This window comes from Nestor notabilis, unplaced genomic scaffold (assembly GCF_000696875.1).
Source record: "Nestor notabilis isolate BGI_N333 unplaced genomic scaffold, ASM69687v1 scaffold741, whole genome shotgun sequence".
NCBI classification, from domain to species: domain Eukaryota; kingdom Metazoa; phylum Chordata; class Aves; order Psittaciformes; family Psittacidae; genus Nestor; species Nestor notabilis.
Window position 1 is genome coordinate 3,115 of NW_009913994.1, and position 3,694 is coordinate 6,808.

At 43.0% G+C, this 3,694-nt stretch overlaps 1 pseudogene; it reads left to right on the forward strand.

Annotated features, from left to right (window-relative positions):
* Positions 1–2,509: 2,509 nt before the first annotated feature.
* LOC104412658 lies at positions 2,510–3,434 on the forward strand (annotated as a pseudogene).
* The last annotated feature ends 260 nt before the right edge of the window (positions 3,435–3,694 follow it).

Consider the following 3,694-nt stretch of genomic DNA (forward strand, 5'->3'; position numbering starts at 1 on the left):
TAGGAGGATCCTAAGTTATGTGCTGCCTCTTAAATTCATTACTATGTTGATGAATATACCTTATCATCAATTTTCAACATGTTGTCCTTCAGTGCTATTAGTAAATTGTGAATGCAGAATTCCAAATAGTTCTGTATTCTTCACTTTAGAAAATAAACATCGTAAGCTTTACCAGTAGTGTATAAATATCTCTGCATTTTCTTATCTTTTATTTGTGATCCTTTATATTTTTGTTTAAGTTTTGACATGCCCTCAAGTTTCCTAAAGAGAACATTCCTGGGGGGACATTTTGGAAGCTTCCATGTGCCCTTCCAGGCCAATGCACCCAGATTTTTCCAGTGTCAATAAGCATGCCAGGAAAGATGGTGGGGAGGAAGATGATGTGGCTCATGCTGATATTTGGGCTAGGCAAGGTCAAGGTGAATGGTGGACTCTATAGGGTCTTGCATTTAGGGTGGCTGGAGAACTTTGGGAAATCTCTGAATACATGTCCCTCTCAAAAAAGAGTAAAATATATCAGTTCCTTTTATCATTAAGGTTTAATCTATTTTAAGAACACTGATGGGAGTTTTCCTTCACTTCCTGAACAAAAAATCAAGAGAAAACAGAATTAGGCATTGTGCGTCCATCCAGCTAAACTGTAATTTGATATGGAATAAAATACACCATTAAGAAACATTGAGTTGTTTTCTTGTATTTGCCTTCAGGTTTCTGTAAGTCTTCAGGTAAGTCTTCTGTTTGTGCTGCTGTTTAAGTTTGATTTTTGCCTATCTGTTACTGGGTAGCAACATAAAGTACTGAGCTTTACAGTAATTCTTACACATCTGTTTAAAACAAAAGTATTTGTTTTACTGGAAACAATTGCTCATAGTGTACATGGAAGTCAGGATGCCTGGAAACAGAACACAGTGCTTCTGGAAAAGATAATGGCACACTGTAAAAAATGAAAATTAGATGCATTATCAGAGATAGAGTAGCTAATGATCTCAAATAAAGATTTGGTGCCCCACTAAGTTAGCATTGCACAACATGACTTGCATGAATGTAACCTGGACAAAGCAAGTAGAAAAGGTCTTAAATTTCTAATAGTTGGTGAAAGAACTGTTCTGCCAACAGCCAGTTAATTTCTCCCAAGTCTACATTTTAATAGCCCAGATGTGTAGTAACCCTTGGCAGGCCTGAGGAGGTGGAGTGGAATTAATGCTAACTCCGTTATGAAGGGATTTGTTTATCCTTTGTTTTGTCATGGGTACTAAAAGGTGAGATCCAGCCCTGATCCTGAGCATCATTACTTATTTCTTTAATGCTTCTAGGCTGCTCAGATCATGAAAAGTAAGAAAAACGTAACAGCTAATGTGTGTTACTCCTGAGGATATCTGATGATAGCCTCAGGAAGAGGAATTATCCTTCTTGAACACTTGGCAAGAATGCATTATAAATCTAGACCTACATGAATCTGGGCTAAAATTCAAGCAAACTTTATGAAGTCATGCTGCAGTAATCACACAGAAGAATATTAATTTGAAAATTGGCAATTAGCCAATAATGATGCAGAAAAGTTGAAGGCCATGATTTTGCCCAGAAAAAAAAAAAAAAAGAAAAAAAAAAAGAAAAAATATTCTGTAAGCAGCAGGGAGAAGTCTCACAACTGCTACCCCTTTTTATGCTGGAGGACTTCAAATCACCAGATGTCTGCTGGAAATACAATATAGAAGAGATAAAACAGTCTAGGAGGTTCCTGGAGTGTGCGGAAGATAATTTCCTGTAAGCCAGCTAGAGAAGGTGCCCCGCTAGACCTGTTGTTTGTGAACAGAGAAGGACTGTGGGTGATGTGATGGTTGGAGGCTATCTTGGGCTTAGCGATCATGAGTTTTTGATTCTTAGAGAAGTCAGGAAAACTGCAACCTTTGAATTTTGGAGGGCAGACTTTGCCCTGTTTGGGAGACTGGTTGACAGAGTACCTTGGGAGGCACTCCTGAAGGGCAAAGGAGTCCAGGAAGGCTGGATGTTCTTCAAGAAGAAAATCTTAAAGGCGCAAGAAGGGGTAGCCCTCTTGTGCCAAAAGATGAGCCAGTGGGGAAGGTGACCATCCTGGCTGAACAGAGAGCTTTGGCTGGAAGTCAGTAAAAAAAGGAGTTTATAACCTTTGGAAGAAAGGACAGGCAACTTATGAGGACTATGAGGATGGCATGACATTATGCAGGGAAGAAATTAGGCCAAAGCCCAACTAGAACTTAACCTGGCTGCTGCTGTAAAAGACGATTAAAAAAAAAAAAAAAAAAAAAAGTATAAATACTTCTGCAAGAAAAGGAGGGCTAAGGAAAATCTCCATCTTTTATTGGATGTGGGGAGAAACAAAGTGACAAAGGATGAGAAAAAAGGTGAGGTACTTAATGCCTTCTTTGCCCCAGTCTGTAATAGAAAGACCAGTTGTTCTTTGGGTACCCAGCCCCCTGAGCTGGAAGACGGGGATAGGGAGCAGAATGAAGCCCCCATAGTCCAAGGGGAAATGGTCAGCGACTTGTTACACCACGCAGACACACACAAGTCTATGGGGCTGGATGGGATCCACCCAAAGGGTACTGAGAGAGCTGGCGGAAATGCCCACCAAGCCACTTTCAATCATTTGCCATTAGTCCTGGCTAACTGGGATGGTCCTAGATGACTGGAAGTTTACAAATGTGATGCCCATCTACAAAAAGGGCTGGAAGAAGGATCCAAGGAACTAGAGGCCTGTCAGTCTGACTTCAGTGCCCTAGATGGTTATGGAGGAGGTCCCCTTGAGTGCAGTCATGTGGCACCTGCAGGACCACCAGGTGATCAGACCCGGTCAGCATGGATTTATGAAAGTCAGGTCCTGTTTGACTAACCTTATATCCTTCTGTACCAAGGTGACCCACTTAGTGAATGAGGGAAAAGTTGTGGATGTTGTCTACATAGATTTTGGTAAAGCCTTTGACACCATTTCCCACAGCATTTTCCTGGAGGAGCTGGGTTCTCGTGGCTTGGATGGGTATACTTTGCTGAGCAGAAAACTGTGTGGATGGCTGAACCCAAGGAGTGATGGTGAACGGAGTTAAACGCAGGTAGTGGCTGGTCACAAGTATTCCCAGGGCTCAGTACTGGGGCCAGTTCTGTTTAATGTCTTTATCAAAGATCTGGACATGGGAATTGAGTGCACCCTCACTAAACTTGCAGATGACATCAAGTTGGGTGGGAGTGTTGATCTGCTTAGGTTAGGAAGGCACTATAGAGGGATCTGGGCAGGCTGGATTGATGGGCCAAGGCCAGTCACGAGGTTCAACAAGCGTCAGTGCCAGGTCCTGCACTTGGGGCACAACAACTCCATGCAAGGTTACAGGCTTGGAGAAGAGTGGCTGGAAAGCTGCCCAGAGGAAAAAGACCTGGGGAGAAGTTGTTTGACAGCCAGCTGAACATGAGCCAGCTTGTGGCCAAAAGGCCAACAGCATCCTGGCCTGTATCAGAAATAGTTTGGACATCAGGACTAGGGAAGTGATTGTCCTGATGTACTCAGCAGTGGGAAGGCCGATACTGGGTTCAGTTTTGGTCCCCTCACTGCAAGAAAGACAATGAGGAGCTGGAGCAGGTCCAGAGAAGGGCAAAAAAGCTGGTGAAGGGCCTGGAGCACGAGTCTTACGAGGAGCAGCTAAGAGAACTGGGGCTGTCCAGCCTG